The 17,072-nt window shown below is 37.6% G+C and overlaps 1 protein-coding gene across 2 annotated transcripts in view; it reads left to right on the top strand.

The window, feature by feature from the left end:
- CHIC2 (cysteine rich hydrophobic domain 2) overlaps window positions 1–17,072 on the top strand; it is a 60,087-nt gene that overhangs the window by 12,312 nt on the left and 30,703 nt on the right. The window lies entirely within an intron of this gene.

Below are 17,072 nucleotides of genomic sequence, written 5' to 3'. Positions count from 1 at the left end.
TCCAAATTGGGAAAGGAGTATGTCAAGGCTGTATATTGTTACCCTGCTTATTTAACTTACATGCAGAATACATCATGAGAAATGATGGACTGGATGAAGCACAAGCTGGAATCAAGATTGCCAGGAGAAATACCAATAACCTCAGATATTCAGATGACACCACCCTTATGGCAGAAAGCAAAGAAGAACTAAAGAGCCTCTTGATGAAAGTGAAAGAGGAGAGTGAAAAAGTTGGCTTAAAGCTCAACATTCGGAAAACCAAGATCATGGCATCCGGTCCCATCACTTCATGGCAAATAGATGGGGAAACAATGGAAACAGTGACAGACTTTATCTTTCGGGGCTCCAAAATCACTGCAGATGGTAACTGCAGCCATGAAATTAAAAGATGCTTTCTCTTTGGAAGAAAAGCTGTGACCAACCTAGACAGCATATTAAAAAGCAGAGACATTACTTTGCCAACAAAGGTCCATCTAGTCAAAGCTATGGGTTTTCCAGTGGTCATGTGTGGATGTGAGAGTTGGACTATAAAGAAAGCTGAGCATCGAAGAATTGATGCTTTTGAACTGTGGTGTTGGAGAAGACTCTTGAGAGTCTGTTGGACTGCAAGGAGATCCAACCAGTCCATCCTAAAGGAAATCAGTCTTGAATATTCATTGAAAGGACTGATGCTGAAGCTGAAACTCCAATACTTTGGCCACCTGATGCAAAGAACTGACTCATTGGGAAAGACCCTGATGCTGGGGAAGATTGAAGTTGGGAGAAGAAGGGGACAACAGAGGATGAGATGGTTGGATGGCATCACTGACTGAATCCCAACATGAGTTTGAGTAAGCTCTGGGGGTTGGTAATGGACAGGGAAGTCTGGCGTGCTGCAGTCCATGGGGATCTCAAAGAGTCAGATACGACTGAGCCACTGAACTGAACAGAACTAATGTTCATATGTGTTATCATATTGACAGGAAGATAAAATTCTTTCGAGTCTGTAGATTTGTATGGGTTGAGTGTCTCGGAGTCCAGAATATCCAAAACTGAGTTTGTATCCTTCCCCCGAAATCAGCTCTCAAGTGCAGCCTTCCCCTTCTCAGTTGATGGCAGACCTGGTATCCTGTTTGCTTAGAGTAAAAAAAAGTCTTTTGACACATCTTTGATGTCCCTAATTTTTTTTTACTGAATCTAATCTATCAAGAAGTAAATCTCTTGACTCTGTCTTAAAGAAATATCCAAAATCTGACCATTTTTTGCCATCTCTGTACTGCTGGTGTGAGTTGTCCTTGTCTCTCTTCTGCCTTATATTTCATACTTTTCTTCACCCTGCTCCCACCTTTGCTTCTCAACCTTTACAGTCTTTTTGGTACATCTGCCACAGTGATTCTTTTAAAACACAAATCAGATCATGTCTCTTTTCTGTCAGAACTCCCCATCTTCAGAATTAAAGTTCCTTTTAATGGCCTGTAAGACCCTACCTGAGTGGCCCATTATTATTTTTCTGTCTTCTGCCATTCTTCACTTGTTTACCCTAGTCTAGTCATACGCCTCCTTTCTATTCACTGAATTATTCTAGGCACACTTCCGGCTTTGCACTGTTTGGTTCCACTTTCTGAAATATCCCTCTGCCCCAGATACCCAAATGGCTAGCTCCTTCACCTTCTTCAAATCTTTCACAATTATCTTAATAAGTCCTATTCTCCTTTCTACTTAAAATTTAAACTCATCTACCTCCCCTTACTCTCTGCTTCTCTTTTTTCATAGTGCTTCCTCTGTCAGAATGTGAGATGAGCCACACTTGGTAAAGAGTACAAACTTTAGCAAAGAGGAAAACTCTCAAACTTTGTTGACAGAAATAAAGTTTTAAAACTTTCTTCCATTTTTTTTTGTAGTAGTTCTACGTATAAAATATGAATCCAGAAAACTTTGCTATTTTTTTTCCTTAAAAACTTTGTAATTGCATTTGACCTTTGGGCATAAGTGACCCTGAGAACAGGTTGTTTTACGTGAGGCAAATAAACCCAGAAAATTTGCTTTCTTGAGATAGCATATCTAGTTGACATCTGAACCGGGGTTAGAATTCAGGCATTCTGTTTCTCCATTGTGTTGCTCTTGTATTTTCACCACAGTAACTTCTTTGTGCCTTTCAACCTTTTTGTTACCTGCTTGGATTCCTGGCCTCATGCTTGCCCATATTAGCTCCAACTGTTTAATTTTTCCTAGCTTTCCTGAGGGGCTTCTCTGGTGGCTCAGAAGGTAAAGACTCTGCCTGCAGTGTGGCAGACCAGGGTTCAGTCCCTGGGTTGGGAAGACGCCTAGAGAAGAGAGTGGCTACCCACTCCAGTATTCGTGCCTGGAGAATTCCTTGGACAGAGCAGCCTGGTGGGTTTCCTGAACCCAGCACCTCTCTGTGTACCGTGTTTCCTCCACATTACCCCTGACCTTGAAGAGGCTGGCAGAAAGTTGGAATAGCTTTGACAGTTAACATTAGTTTTATCATTGGCTGTTTTATTTGCTAAGCTGTTTGAAGAGGGTGTTTGTGAAGTCATTGTGATCTGGACTTTCTTTAGTTTATCATTATCTATAAAAAGTGAAAGTGAAGTCGCTCAGTCATGTCTGACTCTTTGCGACCCCATGGACTGTTGCCTACCAGGCTCCTCCATCGATGGAATTTTCCAGGGGAGAATACTGGAGCGGGTTGCTATTTCCTTCTCCAGGGGAACTTCCCGACCCAGGGATCAAACCCAGATCTCCCACATTACAGGCAGACGCTTTACTTTCTGAGCCACCAGGGAAGCCCTCCATCGGTATCTATAGTGGACATTAACGATAATACTGTCAACTTTATTAGAAGAGTGATAACTGTAATAAAACATAGCATACATTTGCATTGTTTTATAAAAATAAAAGCAGTTGAACATATGGAGTTTATGCAATGCATTGTTGGTGGTTTATGTATGTGAATTCATTTAATGACTTAGAGGTTATTATTATCCTTGGTATATAAATAGGGAAACTGAGGCTCAGAAAGAGTAACTAACTTGCTCAGAGTGACACATCTGGAAAAGGCAGTGTCAAGATTTCAGTCCAAGCAATCTGGCACCAGAGTCTTGTTTGCCTAATTGCTTTTATTGAACCAGAGCAGCAAACTCAAGTGTTCTCTACATAATTCATCAACAGAAATACTTACAGGAAAATCCTACATATGTGGTGATTTTAGATACAAATGTGAAAAGCTCAAAACCAGATTTTTTCCCCTAGATCCATATGAGAATGTTAACATTTATTGTGTGTGTGGTTTTTTTTTTAATGCATTCTTGTAGTTTATCAGCATTTTAAAATTTATTTGGCTACGCTGGGTGTTGTAGCTTGTGGGATGTTTAGTTGCAGCATGCAAACTCTTAGTTGCTACATGTGGGATCTAGTTCCCTGACCAGATATTGAACCTCAGGCCCCCTACATTGGGAGCGTAGAGTCTTAGCCACTGGACCACCAGGGAAGTCCCACGTGTTGTTTTTAATTTTTGTTTGATGGAAAAAGTTTTTTCCCTCCAGTTCTCAAATATTTTCTCAATTTAGAGTTTCTAGTTCAAAGAGATAAATGTTTTCTTTGCTTACAGAGAAAGTTATTAGAGGCATTGTCCAATAGTAGAAATTACCCAGGCTAGGGTTCAGGAGAATAAGGCTCTAGGCTAGATCTTACATGTTAATTAGTTATGATACCCAAGTTATTTGCATTCTATGCATCAGTTTGTTCATTTGTAAAATTAAATATTTGGACCAAATGATGATCGTGGTCCCTTTTAGCTCTCAGATTTAGAGATTCTGTTGTTGTGGAATTAGGATTTTTTTTTCTATTTAATTTCCAAATTCTTTACAATTTATTTAACATATATTTAAATATACTTTAAAAATCCTTAAAGTATGCTCTGAAATACACTTTAAACTAGTAGAATTATCTTGAAATCTAAACATGTCAATTGTGTGTATATTTCTTTAGGCAAGGTTAAAAATAAAAAACTCCTTTATCTACTTTTTTTCAGGTTTAATACTTTTTCTAATGCTAATAAAAGCATAAAGATTATTAAAAATTGAAAAGTAGTATTTCCCAGTGAAGCAGAAAATAAGTCATCTGTTATCACCAAGAGGAAAAGGTCATTTAATATTTTGATGTATTTGTCCCTAATAAAATATTTGGTTTAAAGTACATATGAGTAATTATTGAAGTTTTGGAAAACATGAAATTGTGAAAGTGAAATACCACCCATAATATTATTGCCTAAGATTAATCACTATTTTGATAAACTTTTTCTGTTTCTCTGTTTATGTAGATATTTTTGTTAAAAAATTGAGACCATACTTATAAAGTACTTTGTATTCTGCATTCTTCATTTACTATACTGGGAACATTTGCCAATGTTACTACAGGTTCTTACATAGTCTGAAGTATTAGGCTCTATTAGATTTCCAAGAACAGAAACACTCAGGGGTCCTTTCGTAGTGCAGATTTTTTGTAAGAGTGCTTGGAGACTAAAGAAGACAGGAAACTTTGTGATTGTATAGCCAGACTTCAAGGAGACTGGAATATTATTGTTTTGGATAATTGAGTGCAGCTCTGGTGATTAAGTTATTGTGTCATTTTTCTCAGCAGCTTGTGTCCGTTGGTCTAGTGGTCTGTCACAGCGACTTACCTTTCAGTTCTAGCTTCTGCTGTTGCCACCAACTGGCAGACCTTTTTTTTCCTTTTATCTTAACAGTTTCTGCTTACTGTTGGCTTCAGCCTATTCTTTTTTTAAAATTTGTTTTAACCTGTACTTACTCATGACTTTACTATATCTTGGCTTTCGTTTCAGCTTCTTGTTACCATCTGTTGTTTCTTTCTCAGATACGTCAAGAAAGAGGATCAAATTGCATTAGTTAATGTTGTCCAGGTTGGGTAGCCCTGGCCGTCCCACAGCCCAGGAGCTAGTTATTCTTAAAGCAAATGCCCATTTGTGATCTAATTCACCAGAGTTCAGGGGGATCCTAATTAGGCATGCAGAGTAACAGGTTACTCTCAAGTGTAAATGGTTTTGAGCTGTGTAGTATCTTTCAGGTTAGTGTATCATAATTAATTTCATACAATTGTAGTCTTTCTACTGTTAAAACTTTCACTGTTAAAAGTAGCACTGCACTCAGAAACAAGGAAAATAAACACAGCACAAAACAAAATTGAACTCAGATTGTTATACTTCATTTATTTAAAAGGCAGAATTCACTGAGTTCAAAACATATTTTAATTTAAAATAACAGTGCATCTAAGAGACATTAATATGAGGAGATACAGAAACACAGAAGAACTAAAAATCACAGTTAAAAAGGATGAGATTATATGGACTAGAACTACAGAAAAGGTTGAAATGCATCCAGGAAAGCTGATTAGTGAACCCCAAACTTCTTTTTTACTTGTGATAACATACCTAGTTAATACCAAATAAAAGATTCAAATATAAGAAACTATGTTGATGTTATTATATGTTATAAAATACTTTTAGTATATTTGCTTATGTATCTACTGAAAAATAGATCCTATTTTAAGAAACAACAAGTGAAACAAAATGTGTTTAGATCTCCCTCACCAAAATAACACTTCCCTGGTGGTCCAGTGGTTAAGACGCTGAGCTCCTAACGCAGATGGCCCAGATTCGATCCCTCCTCAGGGAACTAGATCCCACATGTCACAACTAAGACCCAAGGCAGCCAAATAAATAAATATTTAAAACAAAACAAAAAACACAGAAAAACACTGCATAATACTTGGTTGTTCATTAACATATCTGTGCCACTGTAATGAATTTTTTTAAGACCCTTTGTGTGTGTGTGTGTGTGTGTGCACTCAGTTGTGTCTGACTGTTTGTGACCCCATAAATGGTAGTCCAGGCTCCTCTCTCTATGTACTATCAAATTGTGTGCTTGAAGGGTTTATGATTTTGTAAGGTTTTCTCTTTTACATTCTAGATCATATGCTATGTGTATGTTTTTGTATTTTTTGCTTAACAGTATATTATATGTGCTTTCCATATTATTAGTTTGCAACTTCATTTTTAATAGTTGTCTAGTATTCTATTATGTTGAGATACCATAGTTTACTTAATATTCTCAATATTTTATTTTGTTTATTTTTCTCTATTGTGAATAAAGTTTCAGGAAACTTAATTGTGCATATAATTTTATTCACATTTCAGATTATTTTTTAGGCAAGATCCCTGAAAGGAAAGGTTACTGTACCAAAAGTATAAATATTTTTAATGCCAAATTAATTTCTGAAATGGTTGTAGTAATTTATAGTTCACTGGCAGTACATGGATATTTTACATCTTAAGACCTTCTTGCCAACATAAAATGTTTTTTAGTTTTATCTCATCTGTTAGTTTCTGTAGCTAACTAAATTAAGATGCCACCCATCTTGAATTATATCTTAAAATTATTAAGTGCTGCTTCTGATTTTTTTGGATTAATAAAAGGTTATTAGGTTGAATTCAGCTTCCTACCCATTATTCTTCTTTCAAGTATATTGAATTATTATTTTAAGAAATTTGACCTTTTTATTACTGTCCATGGCCAATTATACTTTGACTTAGAATAAAGTAGATTATTATATTTAAAAACCTCAAACTTGAAGGAACATAATGGATAAAGGGAGTAATTTCTAATGCTGTCAATTTAAACTGAAACATATGTCACTTTCATTGCTAACAAACCCTACCTCCTGCCAAACTTAAAGCGAAAAAACCAGCCCCTCTCCCCCAACCCTCCTGCTGAACTAGAGCTAAGGTAGTATCAAAACTAAGTAACTTATGTCAATCAAAATCATTAAAGATGGTATTTTGTAGTTAGCAAACATGAAGTACGTGGCTTTTCTTGTCCATTTAATAAAAAAGGATGGTTTCATTAAAACTTTATCTGACAATATTGCTTTGGTTGGTGTAGAATAGATTTAAAAAGCAAAGCTTTGGCAGAAATAAAAGACATAGCAAAGAAAGTATTTGCTGTAAGTAAAGTGGGCCTTAGAAAGCATCACTACAACAAAGCTAGTGGAGGTGATGGAATTCCAGTTGAGCTATTTCAAATCCTGAAAGATGATGCTGTGAAAGTGCTGCACTCAATATGCCAGCCAATTTGGAAAACTCAGCAGTGGCCACAGGACTGGAAAAGGTCAGTTTTCATTCCAATCCCAAAGAAAAGCAATGCCAAAGAATGCTCAAACTACTGCACAATTGCACTCATCTCACACGGTAGTAAAGTAATGCTCCAAATTCTCCAAGCCAGGCTTCAGCAATATGTGAGCCATGAACTTCCTGATGTTCAAGCTGGTTTTAGAAAAGGCAGAGGAACCGGAGATCAAATTGCCAACATCCGCTGGATCATGAAAAAACCAAGAGAGTTCCAGAAAAACATCTATTTCTGCGTTATTGACTATGCCAAAGCCTTTGACTGTGTGGATCACAATCAACTGTGGAAAATTCTGAAAGAGATGGGAATACCAGACCACCTAACCTGCCTCTTGAGAAATCTGTATGCAGGTCAGGAAGCAACAGTTAGAACTGGACGTGGAACAACAGACAGACTGGTTCCAAATAGGAAAAGGAGTACGTCAAGGCTGTATATTGTCACCCTGCTTATTTAACTTCTATGCAGAGTACATCATGAGAAATGCTGGGCTGGAAGAAGCACAAGCTGGAATCAAGATTTCTGGGAGAAATATCAATAACCTCAGATAATACAGATGACACCACTCTTATGGCAGAAAGTGAAGAGGAACTAAAAAGCCTCTTAAAAGTGAAAGAGGAGAGTGAAAAAGTTGGCTTAAAGCTCAGCATTCAGAAAACGAAGATCATGGCATCCGGTCCCATCACTTCATGGGAAATAGATGGGGAAACAGTGGAAACAGTGTCAGACTTTATTTATGGGGGGCTCCAAAATCACTGCAGATGGTGATTGCAGCCATGAAATTAAAAGACGCTTACTCCTTGGAAGGAAAGTTATGACCAACCTAGATAGCATATTCAAAAGCAGAGACATTACTTTGCCAACAAAGGTCTGTCTAGTCAAGGCTATGGTTTTTCCTGTGGTCATGTATGGATGTGAAAGTTGGACTGTGAAGAAAGCTGAGCACCGAAGAATTGATGCTTTTGAACTGTGGTGTTGGAGAAGACTCTTGAGAGTGCCTTGGACTTCAAGGAGATCCAACCAGTCCATTCTAAAGGAGATTGGTCCTGGGTGTTCTTTGGAAAGAGTGATGCTAAAGCTGAAACTCCAGTACTTTGGCCACCTCATGCGACGAGTTCACTCACTGGAAAAGACTGATGCTGGGAGGGATTGGGGGCAGGAGGAGAAGGGGACGACAGAGGATGAGATGGCTGGATGGCATCACTGACTCGATGGACGTGAGTCTGAGTGCTGCAGTTGCAAAGAGTTGGACACGACTGAGCGACTGAACTGAACTGATACCAAATAAGACATTCCCTACTCTGGTAATCAAGTTGTTTGCTAGGAGAAAACATGCTCTATAAGTAGGACTCAAGGAAAAGAGTGTTTTCAACTATTCTGTTGAGAGCAATCTCATCAGTAGAGAAATTTGGATTACATCCTGGATTCTAGTGGTTTGTGTAATGAATAGGAGGTGAGATAAAGAGATGAATGTGGAAGACTTTTTCAAGACTGATGGAGGAAAAGAGATGGATGCCATCATACGTTGAGGGAGAGGAAAATAGGAGTTTAGATTCTCAGGCTGAGTAGACTTAGGCAATTTTGTAAGCTTCGTGTAAGGAGCCCCAAAAGAGGGAGAAATGAGTAGATTGCAGAGGGGACTGAACAAGATACACCGTAGCAAGTGATTAGCTTGCCTCCATTGAGAAAGATGATAAAGTTACTGAAGTGAAATGACGTTGCTTAGTCATGTCTGACTGTTTGCGACCCCATGGACTGTAGCCTACCCGGTTCCACCATCCATTGGATTTTCCAGGCAAGAATATTGGAGTGGGTTGCCATTTCCTTCTCCAGGAGAACTTCCCAACCCAGGGATTGAACCTGGGTCTCCCGCATTGTAGGCAGAGACTTTACCCAGGGAATAGGTAAATCTAAACATGAAAGGGAGAGAAGGCAAAGCAGTTTTTTATTTCATTGGTCTTTTTCTCTTTGGTTGGAGTTAAGGAACTATGGTTATCTGCAAAAAGAAAAAAAGTGGGTGGTGAGGATAAGGCTGAGCATACAGAGGAGCAGTTGTGAAGTATGGAAAAGGAAGCTGATTATGAATGATTTAAGATTGTTACTGCATTAATCTAACTCAAGTTAGATGTAATTTATGGTTTTTTATTTACCTAATGTAGCTCCAGGCAGTGGAAGTTGAAGAATGTAAACATTTCGATTGGATTGACAAAAGACCCTCTAGAGGTGCAGAAAATAAAGGGTTCTTTTTGAGTATGGTTAAATGATTGACTGTGTTCTGGCAGGTAAAAAGAAAGTAGAGTCATAGGGAGCAGATTTAGAATGGAAAAGCTAGGAGGAGTAGTAAGGAAGAGTGGGTTACAACCAGACACGAGGAAACAAATTTAATATAAGTGGAAGAAATGAAATGATTGATGGTTTAGTGGTAAGAGGAGAAATTTACAGTTCTGAATTTCAGGATATAATTCTAAGTGTTGATGTTGGTTGTTGATTTAAATAGAAGTGAATTTCCTCAGAATAGATAAGGTCAGTTAATAGTTAGATTTGGGTGCTGAATATTGAATTATTTGGGATAAAGACAGGAGTTGTTGTAGAAAGAAAAAACTGTGACATAAATGTCTGCATCCCTTAGAGAGTGTGAAGTTGTGCAGAAAAGAACATAGCAGACTTGAGACTGCTCTCCTTAAAAAGCCTTGTTTGCTGTATTGGTTTTGGTTGGTGTCTGAGAACTTGTACTTTGGGAGTGTTCCCAGTATGCCCAGAATTGATAAGAATGGCTCACTGTGCCTAAACTGTTTGTACAAATAATGTGGTTTATACTGAACGTCTGCTTTCCTTCTGGGTGTCTGGAATTTTGGTACATACTAAGTCGAGGGGGCCTGTGTGACTAGTCCCTGGTAAAAGCTTTGGTACTGACTCTCTAATGAGCTTTCCTGGTAGACAACATTATATATATGTTGTGAAAACTAGTTCCTGGAAGAACTAAGCACATCCTGTATTCTTCATTGAGAAGAGATTCTTGCAGGATTGTTTCTGGTTTCCTCTAGACTTCACCCCATATGTCTCTTCCCTTTGCTGATTTTGCTTTGTACCCTTCTGCTGTAGTAAATCTAGCTCTGAGTACAACAATATGTTGAGTCCCTTGAGTCTTCCTAGTGAATCATCAAACCGGAGGATGATCTTGGGGATCCTCAACACAGAGGGAGTGACCTGGAATACTGAAAATGATGGGGCTTGGAACAATGTGAGAATCATGTACATCAGAAGAGAGAACAGTGGAGTGGAAGTTTGCAGTGAGGAGTTAGTGAAATGTAAACCACTTTTCTGGCTTGGAAATTAATTTATTTAGCAAATATTTATTGAGTATTTATCAGGCATTGGGCCAGACATTTAGAATATAAAGACAGTTCAGATATCATGCCTACCTATAACCATCTCACTGATTATCAAGGTAGGGGATTAGGCTTATGAAATTATTATAATGAGACATGATAATTGGCTATGCAAGAGAGACTATAGTCAAGTATTACGAGAACATGGAAGATGGAGTCTGGAAGATGGATTCCAGAGAATGAGCTGTAGTTGAGAATTTCTAAGGAGAGATTGTCATTTCATAGGAGTAAATATACCTATTTAAGGTATCCAAATAGCAGATCAATAATTAGAGGTTCCAAAGTTAAATATTAAAAGAAGTTTGAAAAGGGTAGGATCTATCATGAAAAGAGGTTCTGAATTGGATGAAGACGAGAGTGCAGGGTAGCAGATTAGAGTCACTTACTCTGAGTTTTGGCTGTAGATTAGGAATGAGGCGACAGTGATATAAAAGTAGGTTGGGTATGAGTAAAAGAATCCTATTTCAAGATTCCATTTAGACTTAGGTGTAAAGTTTCAGTCCCTTTGCAGAACTTCACCAGATATAAGAACTTCTAAGAACTTTCACAATTACCTCAATTTATGTAAAAGTAAGAATTGGAGGAATTTCCTGACAGTCCAGTGGTTAGAACTCTGCACTTTAACTGCCATGGGCCCAGGTTCAATACTGGTCAGAGAACTAAAATCCACCCCATCCCCCACCCCCGCACACATGCAAAAGGTAAAAATCGGCCTCATAAATGCTTTCTTCCTTAAAAAAATTTTAAAAAGCTATGCAAGCCTTCTTTTATAGGACTTTGTGATCATGAAATGTTACAGAGAAGGTGCTGAATAGTTTGATTTGAATCAATTCTTTTTCTCCAAATTCTAGTAGATTGTAAACTTGTAATATATAAGAGTAAAATAAGCTAAGTTTGATGTGTTTTATCTTTTTGCCATTCTTTGAAAACAGTTTAAATCTTTTATCACTTCTAAAGCAGTGCTTATTTTAACAGTGATTCAGGACAAATATTTCAGGTAATAGGAGTAGACGTAGATGTAGCTCAACTCAATTCAGTCGCTTAGTTATGTCCGACTCTTTGTGACCTCATGGACTGCAACACACCAGGCTTTCCTGTCCATCACCATCTCCCAGAGCTTACTCAAACTCATGTCCATTGAGTCAGTGATGCTATCCAGCCATCTCCTCCCCTGTTGTCCCCTTCTCCTCCTGCCTTCAGTCTTGCCCAGCAACAGGATCTTTTCCAGTGAGTCAGTTCTTCGTATCAGGTGGCCAAAGTATTGGAGTTTCAGCTTCAGAATCAGTCCTTCCAATGGGATTCAGGACTGATCTCCTTTAGGATGGACTGGTTGGATCTCCTTGCAGTCCAAGGGACTCTCAAGAGTCTTCTCCAACACCACAGTTCAAAAGCATCAATTCTTTGATGCTCAGCTTTCTTTATAGTCCAACTCTCACATCCACAGATGACTACTGGAAAACCCATAGCTTTGACAGATGGACCTTTGTTGGCAAAGTAATGTCTCTGCCTTTTAGTATGCTGTCTAGGTTGGTCACAGCTTTTCTTCCAGGAGCAAGTGTCTTAATTTCACAGCTGTAGTCACCATCTGCAGTGATTTTGGAGCCCCCCAAAATCAAGTCTGTCACTGTTTCCATTGTTTCCCCATCTGTTTACCATGAAGTGATTGAACTGGATGCCATGATCTTAGTTTTCTGAATGTTGAATTTTAAGACAACTTTTTCACTCTCCTCTTTTACTTTTGTCAAGAGGCTCTTCAGTTCTTCTTCACTTTCACCCATAAGGGTGGTGTCATCTGAATATCTGAGGTTATTGATATTTCTCCTGGAAATCTTGTTTCCAACTTATGCTTCATCCAGCCCAGCATTTCACATGATGTACTCTGCATATAAGTTAAATAAGCAGGGTGACAGTATACAGCCTTGACATACTCCTTTCCCAGTTTTGAACCAGTCTGTTGTTCCATGTCAGTTCTAACTGTTGCTTCTTGACCTGCATACATATTTCTCAGGACGCAGGTCAGGTGGTCTGGTATTCCTATCTCTTGAAGAATTTTCCACTGTTTGTTGTGATCCACACAGTCAAAGGCTTTGGCATAGTCAATAAAGCAGAAATAGATGTTTTTCTGGAACTCTCTTGCTTTTTCAATGATCCGGTGGATATTGGCAATTTGATCTCTGGTGCCTCTGCCTTTTCTAAATCCAGTTGAACATCTGGAATTTCATGGTTCACGTACTGTTGTTGAAGCCTGGCTTGGAGGATTTTGAGCATTACGTTGCTTGCATGTGAGATAAGTACAGTTGTGCAGTAGTTTGAACATTCTTTGGCATTGCCATTCTTTGGGATTGGAATGAACACTGACCTTTTCCAGTCCTGTGGCTACTGCTGAGTTTTCCAGTTTTGCTGGAATATTGAGTGCAGCACTTTAACAATATCATTTTTAAGGATTTGAAATAGCTCAACTGGAATTCCTCACCACCTAGATATAGCTAGCACATGTCTACATTTTCTTTCAAACATCTAATGGACTGATAGGTAGTAAGTATTGAGTAGTAATTAAGACAGTTTTTGGTAACACTTTGTCAGTCTTCACTTTCTTCTTTGTTTCTTCTCTCTTTCCTTGTACTTACCTTTTCCAACTTTTCCCTGCATTTTTCCTTCTTCTTTTATTGCTTATGGCTACAAAGGACACTTGTTAAAATCCACAGCTACTGCCTGTCTCCAACAGCAACATTCAAAGCTAGGGAAAAAGTCATCTATTAAAGTAATATGTTTTGAAATTAGTTTTTAAGGTGTTAATGGTAGCTTAAATTAAAGCAACCATTTTCTTTTATTTATATACTGCTGGTTATTCAGCCTCTTTTCTAAAGTAAAGCAAGACTCACTTCAGGTAGAATAGCTGATAGCATTTGTTGTGAATAATTCCAGCTTTCAGATGAAAATTAGAATTTTTAGAAAACTTATATCTGCCACTGTGAGCTTGACAATGTCCCAAAACTTTTGATGAGATTGGTAGTTATAGTGTGATGATTATGACATCACACAATGACATGTATCAACATTTGGAAATCTGCATCACTCAATCTACCAGTGTTTTCCAAGGTAGAGATACATGAACTTATAGAATCAGGTATGGGTAAAGAAAAAAAAAAAGCTAGTTAAAAAAAGATATACAGTGGATTTTATTTTAACAAAGTATTAAAAGTTCATTGATAAAATTTTTTTCCGCCTTGCAAAAAATTCTTAATAAGCTACCACTTATCAAGTGTTGTTATAATAGCAAAGAATATACACAATTTTTCAACTACATATCTGGTGAAACTCAATTTTCTTAATAAACATTAACCAAAAGAGCATGGGGGATTACCTGGTGGCTCAAGTGGTAAAGAATCCGTCTGCCAGTGCAGGAGACGTGAGTTCCATCTCTGAGTTGGGAAGATCCCCTGCAGTAGGAAATAGCAACCCCCTTCAGTATTCTTGCCTGGAAAATTTCTGTGGATGGAAGAGCCTGGCCGGCTGCTGTCCACGGGGTTGCAAAGAGTCAGACACGACTGAGCACTCACGCACACAAAAGAGCGTGTCACTACTGACTGAATGCAGAAAGAGAGGTAAAAATTCAGCTGTCTCCCATTGTTGAACATTAAAGAGATGTGTGAAGATCTCACTAAATTAACGTTTTTTGCTTTGAAAAATATTTGTCATAAAAACATTTTCATTAGCATACAGTGGACTCATTTATGAAAAAAAAATTTAAATGTTTTAGGGGTTTCATTTCTAATGTATAATCCAAAATAGTGATAAATATAAATCGCATAAACTTAAGTTCAGTGAAGTCCTCAAGGGTTTAAGAGAGCAAAGAGGTCCTGACACCAAATGTTTAAATATAGCAGAGTACAAATGGAAGGGGTGCCTGGTCATCATGGCTCCATCTGCCTGTAATCATGAAGTACTTGATTCAAATCTAAATGTCTTTTAAAGACTTTTAAAAGGAAAGCAAATTGCTGTTGGGATTCACTCCTGTGGGCTGGGGAGGCTCCAAGCTCTTCAACAGCAGTATCTTTTTGACACTCTTTATAGGTATTCTTGTTCAGAAGGTGGGAAACCACAAGTGAGGAAAAATCATTGGCACCAAGTTAAAGGCTGGTGGCAGAGCTAAGCAGTCCCATCTATTGTGAACACTTCATTCTTTTAGGGGCCAGATGAAGAAAGAAGAAGGGTTATTATCTGTTCTTAAGATACATCAAAAGTATGACAAGAGGGGAGTGCCTAAGGAAAGTCCTTGTAACTGCTAGTTCTTACTCAGAAGAATAACTACTAGCCTGACTTAAAAGGAACCTTGACTTACAGGAACAGCAGGGCAGTTAGTTGGTAGTGCCCCCTGGATAAAGCATCAACACCCAGCCACTCAGCCTTATTGTAGGGGGTATCCAGTCTTGGGAAAGAAAGGAAATTAATGTTTATACTCATGCTGTTCTGCTCCCTCCAACATAGCATATTACCTGGCAAACTATTGGTATTTGATAAAATAATCTGTTTTAAATATTTAAATATATTAAATATTAATGGCTGAAGATGGTAGGGGAAGACACTTATCTTTAGGAGACTTGGAGGTATCTGGTTGTTGCTTTTCTAAAAAAATTTCAAAACCAGTTGGAAGGAGATGGTTAATTGCAATAATAAACGTGATTGAAATGAAACCTGTTGATTGAAGGAGAAGGTCATCAGACAAAAGGAGATGACACAAGAGATGGAAATGTATAATTTAGAAGCCAATACTCAGTAAATATTTGTTGAATTATATCTTCTTTAAGAGAAATAGATGAAAAGGAAGTCCATTATCTAGAGACCTCAGAACTATCGGCAAGCACTGTATACCTTTTCCTTGTGCTAGGACCTTTGCAGTTGGAGGTGAATTATCTATAGGGGCAATCTCAGGTAGAACCACATTGTTCTGAGGCCCCCATATTAAAAAATAGGTTTAACTCAGAGTCTTGGAAAGAGAATATCACCAATACCAGAGTTATATTAAATAGTAATGGTTTATGTTTAGTGTGAAGAGAACTTTGTCTTGGACCTAGGTAATTGTATTGTAGTTTTTCCCATAAATAGTATCCATTGTTTATAAAGACATATTGATGTTATTTCAATGCTACTATTAAATAATTTTTGAAAGTACTTTAAGATGATGACAGGATGGTCTCTGATGCCACCATCTAGATGTTGTGGAGAAGTCTAGGTCATGATGCAAATGACAGCCTGACCCACAGAAGTGCTGTGATTGACTTGCACACTATTTTAAAGGTGGGAAATTTTGCACAGAAGTCTGGTTTTCTAGCTCCTCCTAGAAGAAGAAAGTCATACAGACTGTCAGCGTTAGGCCTGCATTCTAGTAGTCAGCTGGATCTGACTCATACATTCACACAATACCTGGCCAGTCTCCACCACCTCTTACTGCCTTAAGACAGACTACCTACTTAATTTCTCTCTGTGGCTTCACTGATGGTTGAGTCAGAAATCCTGGCCAGCTCTTTCATACAGAATATCCCAGGGGATCCCTCTTATCAGTGCCAGCTATTTAAGATGCAGTCTTGTGTATTCAAGACTGGCTGCTAAGACAGTGTATTTTAAGCATTTTCTTCACAAGAGAAAAAAAAATACGTGAGGTGATGGATATGAACTAGTGAACTTATTGTGGTAATCATTTCACAGTGTATGCATGTATCAAATCATTTGGTGTATATCTTAAACTAATGCAGTTTTATATGCCAAGTAAATCTCAATAAAACTGGAAAAAAGATTTGGCTCCAGAATCCAGTAAAAAATTACCATATATAAACACCTCAGTTTTATTTCCAGGGTACCATCTGCTGTTAACAGTGGGTCTATGAGTGTTTTTTTTCCTTCCTGCTAACTTATGCAAAGAAATAGTCAAGTGCCCAGTCAATCTTCATGATGTGTGCAAACATTTAAAACCTTAAAGATGTTAAAATGTACTACCTTGGTTTCATTTCTTTGGAAATATGTATAGCAAATGTCTTAGTATTTGAAAGTTAAAGTAGCCATGTTGTTCCAAATATTTTTAACATTCTCTAGGTATAACAGCAGTGTAGATATGCTGGTCTTAGAAAATGTTATTTGCATTCTTAGACAAGTTACTATTTTGTTGAGTATTAACAAAATGCTCTTGACCTAAAGAGTAATTAATAGCAGAAATTTTAGCTTTCTGTTACTTAATTGGAAGAATCTTAGTGATTCTGACAAAATTGGACAGTTGTGTTGTTTTCCATTTCATTAATATTTGGCTCACAAAGATAACTCCAAGAAAAGTGATGTCTATATATATTCTTAACCTCTTGTATAAAAGTTTTGATTCAGCTGCAGAATTGTTTTTTGTATTTCATAAATTGCTAATTATAATGTCTTAAGCTTCCATTGTTATTCTGTGTATAAAGTTATAAAGTTGTGCTCTTATTTACTTGACCTTTTATTA

The sequence above is a fragment of the Oryx dammah genome, unplaced genomic scaffold (genome assembly GCF_014754425.2).
Source record: "Oryx dammah isolate SB20612 unplaced genomic scaffold, SCBI_Odam_1.1 HiC_scaffold_3, whole genome shotgun sequence".
Lineage (NCBI taxonomy): Eukaryota > Metazoa > Chordata > Mammalia > Artiodactyla > Bovidae > Oryx > Oryx dammah.
This window is presented reverse-complemented; position numbering and strand designations above follow the sequence as displayed.